The sequence below is a fragment of the Cebus imitator genome, unplaced genomic scaffold (genome assembly GCF_001604975.1).
Source record: "Cebus imitator isolate Cc_AM_T3 unplaced genomic scaffold, Cebus_imitator-1.0 Scaffold87, whole genome shotgun sequence".
NCBI lineage: Eukaryota > Metazoa > Chordata > Mammalia > Primates > Cebidae > Cebus > Cebus imitator.
In genome coordinates this window covers 2,566,325-2,574,098 of record NW_016107402.1, presented here as the reverse complement: position 1 = coordinate 2,574,098, position 7,774 = coordinate 2,566,325, and the positions used below count along the sequence as shown (strand labels likewise).

Below are 7,774 nucleotides of genomic sequence, written 5' to 3'. Positions count from 1 at the left end.
GATCTCGGCTCACCGCAACCTCCGCCTCCTGGGTTCAGGCAATTCTCCTGCCCCAGCCTCCTGAGTCGCTGGGATTACAGGCACACACCACCATGCCCAGCTAATATTTTGTATTTTTAGTAGATACGGGGTTTCACCATGTTGACCAGAATGGTCTCGATCTCTTGACCTCATGATCCACCCGCCTCGGCCTCCCACAGTGCTGGGATTACAGGCTTGAGCCACCGCGCCCGGCCGCCCAGCTAATTTCTTTATCTTCAGTAGAGACAGGGTTTCCTGACCTCAGGTGACCCACCTGCCTCAACCTCCCAAAGTACTGGAATTACAGGCGTGAGCCACCAAGCCTGGCCAAACCCAGCATTTTTGAAAGTCAAGGTAGCATTAATATATTTTAGAAATATTTTTATTTAAACTAAATTTGAGAACTCTGTATTATTTTTGCAATTTTTCTATAAATCTAAAACTATTCTAAAATTTAAAGGTTTCTGTTTTAAAAAAAATAAATTTGAGGCTTCTACTAAGACCAGGCAGTTCCTCTTATAAGATCAACTCTGCCTATCATAACAGCTGTAACTTCCAGACAAAAACAACCACCTGAAGGCACTGGAGAGTGAGGAAAGCAGGCAAATATTGGAGGGGAGTTGCTCCTTGGAGGAAGGGAACTGCACTGGACAAGGTTCCCCAGTTTTTATCTTTTAGCCTTGCACCACACAGGGCAGCTAAAACACCAACGGAAAATTCACAGTCCTGCTGACTTTAAGAACCAAAAAACAGTCTAGTGCAACCATCACCACTGGAAAGAAAAAGAGAGAGAACGTGCAAGTGAGGAAGTGAGAGAGCGAGCAGCAGAACCAGCAAGGGGGAGCTCTAAAATCTGCATAAATCTGTCTAAATCTCTACCTGATCCCTGCAATACACATGCACAGAGCAGGCTCCAAGTAGGCCAGCTAAGAGAACTGAACTAAAATATAAGCTGCCACCTACTACGGGGGGGTGGGGACAGTTTTGCAGCTTGAATTCAGCTAAGTTAATCACCTGCTTTAGAAAAGAAAATCAATGCTCTTAAGAGGGACATAATAAAATCCAGAGTTTCTGTAAGTTATCATTTGTAATATTCAGAATACAATCCAAAATTACTCCCCATAAGAAGAAATGGAAAAACCTGACCCAGTCTCATGAGAAAAAAAAATAGTAATCAAGGAGACTACCCTAAGATGATCCAGATTCTACAGTTTGCAGGCAAAGATTTTAAAGCAGTTATGGTAACTATGCTTAAATACCAAAAGAAAAACATGCTCATAATAAAGGAAGACAGAAATCTCAGTAGGGAAAGAAATCACACATAAAAATATAAATTCTAGAACTAAAAACTACAATATCTGAATTATTTTACAAATTACTGGATTGGCTCAACAGTAGAATAAAGAAAGAAAGGAAGGAAGAGAAGGAAAAGAAAGAAAAGGGTCTGTGAACATGAAGACAGAACCAAGAAATCATTCAATCTGAAGAACAGGAAAAAAAAGAGCCTCAAAGATCTATGGGAAAATATTAAAACATTTATATTTTAGAGTTGCAGAAGGAGACAATGAGGAAAAAAATTTCAAGAAATAATGGCCAAAATTTTCCCAAATAAAGACAAATTTACAGATTCAAGTTTCATGAACATGAAGTAGATTCAATACAAAGAACTCCATACCTAAGTGTATCATAATTGAAATAACAAAAAGAAAAAAAAAGAAAGAAAAAAATCTTAATGGTAGCTAGAAAAAAAACAACACACTGCATACAAAGGAATAATAATTTGAATGACTGTTGAATTCTCACTTGGAGTAATGGAGGCCAGAAAACACAGAAAATTTTTTTCAGATGGAGACTTGCTCTGTCGCCCAGGCTGGGGTGCAACGGCACGATCTCAGCTAACTGCAACCTCTGTCTCTTGGATTCAAGCAATTCTCCCGCCTCAGCCTTTCTAGTAGCTGGGGTTACATGCCTGCATCACCACACCCAGCTAATTTTTGGATTTTTAGTACAGTCAGGGTTTCACCATGTTGGACAGGCTGGTCTTGAATTCCATTTTTTTTTTTTTTTTTTTGATAGAGGGTCTCACTCTGTCACCCAAGCAGGAGCGCAGCTCTCAATGTAGCCTTGATCCCCAGGGCTCAAGGCATCCTCCTACCTCAGCCTCCCAAGCAGCAGGGACCACAGGTGGTACCTGCCACCATGTCCAGCTAATTTTTCTATTTTTTGTAGAGACAGGGTCTCACTAGGTTGCCCAAGATGGTCTCAAACTCCTGGGCTCAGATGATGCTCCCACCTCAACCTCACAAAGTGCTGAGATTATAGGCATAAGTCACCATGCCCAGCCAAGAACATTTTTAAGGTGCTGAAAGAAAAACAATAAAAATCAACTCAAAATTCTATTTCCAACAAAACTATCTTTAAAGAATGGAAGAGAAGTCAAGGCATTTTCAGATAAAACTATTTAGAATGTGAAAGTTTGGCATTAAATGAGCTAATTTCAGAAATACAGAACACTAATTTGTGTTTAGTATATTAAGCCATGATTATTTTATTTTAAAAAATGCTCCTTTATAATTCGTTGTTCTCTCTTTGGTTACATAAAAAAAGTGCATCTCTGGCTAGGTACAATGGCTCACACCTGTAATCCCAACAATTTGGGATGCCAAGGTGGGAGGATCACTTGAAGCTGGGAGTTTTGAGACCAGCCTGGACAATACAGTGAGACCCCCAACTCTACAAAAAAAATTAGCCACATGTAATAGCACACACCTTTAGTCCTAGCTACTCAGAAGGCTTAGGCAGGAGGATCCCTTGAGCCAAGAGGTCAAGAATGTAGTGAGCTATGATCTCAACACTGCACTCTAGCCTGGATGACAAAGTGAGGCCCTCTCTGGGAAAAAAAAAAAAAAGATGCATCTCAAACTTTTTCATTGTCTACCCCTAATTTTTAAAAATTATCTGCCTGGCCAGGTGCAGTGGATCATGCCTGTAATCCCAGCACTTTGGGAGTCCAAGGTGGGCAGATCATGAGGTCAGGATATCGAGACCATCCTGGCTAACACGGTGAAATCCCATTTCTACTAAAATACAAAAAATTAGCTGGCCATGGTGGTTCATGCCTGTAATCCCAGCACTTTGGGAGGCCAAGGCAGGTGGATCACCTGAGGTCGGGAGTTCAAGACCAGCCTGATCAACACGGTGAAATGCAAAAATTAGCCAAGCGTGGTGGCTCCCAGCTACTCCAGAGGCTGAGGCAGGAGAATCAGCTGAACCCGAGGGGCAGAGGCTGCAGTGAGCTGAGATCTCGCCATTGAACTCCAGCCTGGACAACAAGAGCGAAACTCCGTCTGGAAGGGGAAAAAATATCTGCTAACCAAAGATAAATTCACTAACTATCAGTGTCTTCCCTTGTTTATCAACTGAAGACAAGTATTTTGGGGGATGGGGGAAATGCTTCTGCAAGTCAAAATGCAGTAGCCCACTCTCCCTAAGGGCAGTTTTAAAATACACATTATACTGTAGCAGAGACTAAATTCAGAAACAATCCCAAGAGTACAGGAAAACAATGAAATGTTCAAGAAATTAATACCCTTCTTTCCCATCTGTGCTACGGCAGCTATCTAAATTTAGTGGGTTAGAGCTATTTCTGTTCACCAAGTTCCCAGACCAATTTTAATTAGACATTCCATCAACAGGTCAGTAGTAGACTCAATAATTCAATTTTTCCCTTTGTAAAAAACCTAAATTCACCAGGCGTGGTGGGTCACGCCTGTAATCCCAGCTTTGGGTGGCAGAGGCAGGCGGATCACTTGAGGTCAGGAGTTCGAAACCAGCGTGGCCAACATGGTGAAACCTCATCTCTACCAAAAATCAAAACAATGGCTGGACGCGGTGGCTCACACCTGTAATCCCAGCATTTTGGGAGGCCGAGGCAGGTGGATCACTAGGTCAAGAGATCGAGACCATCCTGGTCAACATGGTGAAACCCCATCTCTACTAAAAATACAAAAATTAGCTGGGCATGGTGGTGCGTGCCTGTAATCCCAGCTACTCAGGAGGCTGAGGCAGGAGAATTGCCTGAACCCAGGAGGCGGAGGTTGCGGTGAGCCGAGACCGCACCATTGCACTCCAGCCTGGGTAACAAGGGCGAAACTCAGTCTCAAAAAAAAAAAAAAAAAAAATCAAAACAATGAGCCGGACGTGGTGGCACACACCTGTAATCCCAGCTACTTGGGAGGCTGAGGCAAGATAACTGCTTGAACCCGGGAGGTGGAGGTTACAGTGAGCCAAGGTAGTACCACTGCACTCCAGCCTGGGCTACAACAGCAAGACTTTGTCTCAAAAAAATAAAATAAAATAAAAAAATAAAGACAATTTTTTTTTTCTTTTTAAGAGATTACATTCCAGGTAATGTATGGGGGAAAAAAAGAGAGAGAGATTATAGTTTAAGTAAACAAAAGTAAAATAAAGAAAGAATTCAGAGGGTAAATGAGATATGTGAGGGACTTTTAAAACAGAATTACTTGATCCTCACAGATAATTAGCTATAAGGATATATAGCACAATATTGCTTAATAGCCAAATTTCGGACCTCTAAATAAGAACAATGGATTAATGAAGATGACAATAAACAATGAAAAACTGCAATCATGAAGATGCTATAGAATATTTTATTAATACTATAAAATATTAGCTCTCAAACATGAATAAATGAATGCTCAGATGTTTTAATTTTGGATTATGTATTTTTTAAATGTTTATTAAAATATATTACAAAATTTGCCAGGCACTGTGGCTCATGCCTGTAATCCCAGCACTTTGGGGGCCAAGGCAGGTGGGTCACGAAGTCAGGAGTTCAAGACCAGCCTGGCCAACATGGTGAAACCCCATCTCTACTAAAAATACAAAAATTAGCCAGGCGCAGTGGCAGGCACCTGTAATCCCCACTACTCAGGAGGCTGAGGCAGAAAAATCGCTTAAACCTGGGAGGCAGAGGTTGCAGTGAGCTGAGATGGCATCACTGCACTCTAGCCTGGGCGATAGAGCAAGAGTCCGTTTCAAAAAATATATATATATTTTGTTGTTGTTGTTGTATTTTGTTGTTCTTGTATTTACAGGAAAAAAATCAGTTTCTGTAAAAATTATACACTCAACACTGTATTTCAGCTGTGAAAGCTAATATTCAGAATTCTTGTCTCTTTTCTTGGCTGGCCTAAAACTTCAAATATCTGAATAGTATAACATAGCAGTATGATTCTTACTGAAATATTTTACTTCCTATTTCAATGCACAGGTTCCTCAAATACGACGAAAGAAAATTCTATAAATTTGATTGGCCTTAAAAAAAAGAAGAAGAATGAATGGTTCTGTGTCTGCTTTATTTTAGATACAACAAACAAAATCTTTCCTTAAACTTTCTTTTAGGAGTTCATTTGGGAAATAAAATCCATTCTTTCTGAACAAAGAATTCACTTCTGAAATATTTTTTTCTTTCTATGGCCTTCATTGTGATGAAGAATTTGTATTGGCTCTATTTTTATTTGTTATCTAATAGATTGCTTCTAATTATGAGAATTTAATTCTCTGGATCTGATGATGGAATTTTGGGTCTCAACTTTCTGCCTAGACCTAAGCTTAAGCCAAGCCTAAGGCTACCTTGGCATATAAAATAATACAAACTAGACTGAACATCACCTCCAAGAAACACACACACTTTACAGATGAGATAGCAGATCAGTTAGGATACACACAGGACTTGAACCTGGCCTTCAAGTTACAGAATTTGAATATTCCAGTTCTCTAAACCAATCTGTTACTAAGTTTAGACCAATAGCTATCTAGTGAGCAGCTAGTTACAAAACCTAAATTACACGTCTCAATTTCAATAACTGAATACTACTTTCATCTCCGGTATTTTACTATGAGGTAATACAGAACACAGTAACAGAAAATACTTAATAGTCTCTCTTACATGCCTCTAGTCCCATGCTATGCATACCAATTTGCCCCAAAACACTAATAAATCTTACTGAATTAATGAATTATCTCTTATAATATAAAGGTTTGTGGTAGGGGGTAGATATAAAAAGATGAAGAATATAGTCCCTTAGTCTTTGGAAGAAAATAATTTTTTTTTAATTTAAAAAATAAAAACAAGAAAAAAGAAAATAGTCCCTTATCCCTGATCTCTGGAATTTACATTCTAGCCTAGAACAAAGATGTAATCAAAGGGGATTCAGATGAGTGGCAGAACACCAAAATGCACTACTAACTGCCCCAAACAGCAGGAAAGAGTAGTTATGCTAAGGGAAGAAGGTCAGAGAAGGATTCAGAACAGATTTGAACTTAGGCCTTGGAGAACATTTAGTTTCATGAACTGACCCCTAAAACCCCTGAAATATGTTAAGCTAAACTTTTTACAGAGTTAGTTGTATTCCAAAATATTTATAAGATATGCCATAGATGTGTGTATACAGTTCTTCTCTTCAGAAGTATAGCACATTCATAAGGGTCTGAGTGTTTAGGCATGCTTGCAAGGTCTCTAAGAAGGCGCACAAGAGTTGAAAATAATTATAGTAAGAATGCTTTGGGAGACTTTTCAAAGTCCTTGTTTGAGAAGGACATGTGCTGTGACCAGAAAAAGATTTATTCCATCACTCCGTTCTACTACAATGTCTCTAACCAGCCAATCAGAAGAAATCCTATTACCATTTAGCCACACTAAGATCTGCTTTAATGGTTAAAAATGGAATAAACAAAGAAAATACTAAGTAAAACAGACGTTTCTTACAACTTGCAAAGATGAGTCCAGCCTCACAGTAAAAATATGTGACAAAGACTCAAGGATAAAACCAACTCAAAAAACAAAAAAAAGAAGAATTGGTGTGATAGGAAAATGACAAGGTCAAGAAATTAAAGAAGCTAATTTATTTATAACATCCCCTCAAAAGGAGGCATAAGTAACTATGCTTCATATACAAAGCAACTTTTTAAAAATTTGTATACTTGTTTTACATAAAGATTCCTTATAATGTTGTTGTTTTTTTTTTTTCTTTTTTTAGAGTCACAGGCAGGAAGACTACAAGACTAATGAGTTGGTAAGTGAGCCAAAAGTAAGGGGGAAGAAAACAGATCCAAAAGCACTGGCTGATCTCATTAGCTTTGCTTAAGAAACTTTATAGATGTGACTTCACTCCTGGATTACATGTCTATATTTAGTTTATACCTAATATGGATAAAGTCCTGAACTAATGGCCATTTCCTCTCTCCACAAAAAGAAACTTCCTTGCTTTTTTTTTTTTTTTTTTCCTATCAACAATGCAAAAGTATAGACTCCTCTGAAGCGGGAGGAAGGGAGAAGGGAGGGGATAGAAAGAACTCACAGAAAAACAATTAACAAATCAGTATATGATATTTGTTAAATTTGAACCATTCAGACATTTCTCAGTTGGAAAACAATCCTGAAATTAAAATCTGTGAGTCCGAGCACAATGGCTCATGCTTGTAATGGAAGGCCAAAGTGGGAGGATAACTTCAGCCCAGGAGTTCAAGACCATCTTAGGCAACATAGCAAGAGTTCATCTCCATAAAAATTAATTTTTAAAAAATTAGGCATGGTGGCACTACAAGTCCCAGCTACTCGGGGGCTAAAGGAGGAGGATCACTTGAGCCCAGAAGGTCAAGGTGGCAGTGAGCTGTGATGGCACCACTGCACTCCATCCTGTGCAACAGTGAAACTCTGACTCAAAAAAAA

At 39.1% G+C, this 7,774-nt stretch overlaps 1 protein-coding gene across 1 annotated transcript in view; it reads right to left on the bottom strand.

The window, feature by feature from the left end:
- The window catches only part of CLIC4 (chloride intracellular channel 4), a 91,404-nt gene that overhangs the window by 58,468 nt on the left and 25,162 nt on the right, over window positions 1-7,774 (bottom strand). The gene's annotated exons all lie outside the window — the stretch shown is intronic.